The 756-nt window shown below is 54.8% G+C and overlaps 1 protein-coding gene across 1 annotated transcript in view; it reads right to left on the bottom strand.

Moving 5' to 3' along the window:
• LOC113210079 (uncharacterized) overlaps window positions 1-756 on the bottom strand; it is a 79558-nt gene that overhangs the window by 37204 nt on the left and 41598 nt on the right. The gene's annotated exons all lie outside the window — the stretch shown is intronic.

Here is a 756-nt window from a genome sequence, read left to right on the forward strand (position 1 = left end):
CCCCCCCCGTAATGACTCACGTCTGCTGACGCTACGCGACGCCACGACGCGTCGCCTTCCGACTTCATCGCAGGTCCAATAATATGGCTGGACCGAGCAATGGTACAGAGCACGTATAGTCCCGCGCCGCCACCGCGCTCTCCTCGTCGCCCTGCGTTCAAGTCCCCGGCGAGCAAAAGTTGGTGCTTTTGCGAACTGACGTGCATGACCAAATATTTTCGTCCAACCCGCTTATTGGCGAAATAATGGGGAAAAAATAGAACCCATTAAACCGAAATACAAACAAACGGTTCTCACTTTGCGGCAGTGTGTGTGGCTATGGGTGGGAGAAGGCTCAGCGGGAGCAGAGGTGCAAGAGGGCAGGCGGCCAGGCGGGCACAGGGGCATAAGTCCAGACGAGGAGAGTTGAGTTTGGTGTGTGATACAGATCGATGGTCCGGGCTAAACACACGGTGCACGACGCATACATTTCCCATCAAGAGGAGCAAAAAGCAGCACCACGTTTTCGTTCACTTTTATTTAATTATATCTTTTTTCTTCGGTTTTGTTATTTCGGCTCGCACCGTATCGTATCGCATCGGGCGGTGCAAGGCGATCGCCCCGTATAATTATTTCAAGCGTTTCCGCGCCGCGCTAAACAACGCGTAATGCGGCACCGGCATTGGCGACGCCCCCGAGACTCGCAGGAAGAGAGGAAAAAAGGGGGGTTCAGGGTCGGGTGGTGCGCATTTAATTCAGCCCCCCTTGGCGCGGGAA

Source organism: Frankliniella occidentalis, unplaced genomic scaffold (genome assembly GCF_000697945.3).
Source record: "Frankliniella occidentalis isolate FOCC.00 unplaced genomic scaffold, Focc_3.1 Scaffold7, whole genome shotgun sequence".
Classification (NCBI taxonomy): domain Eukaryota; kingdom Metazoa; phylum Arthropoda; class Insecta; order Thysanoptera; family Thripidae; genus Frankliniella; species Frankliniella occidentalis.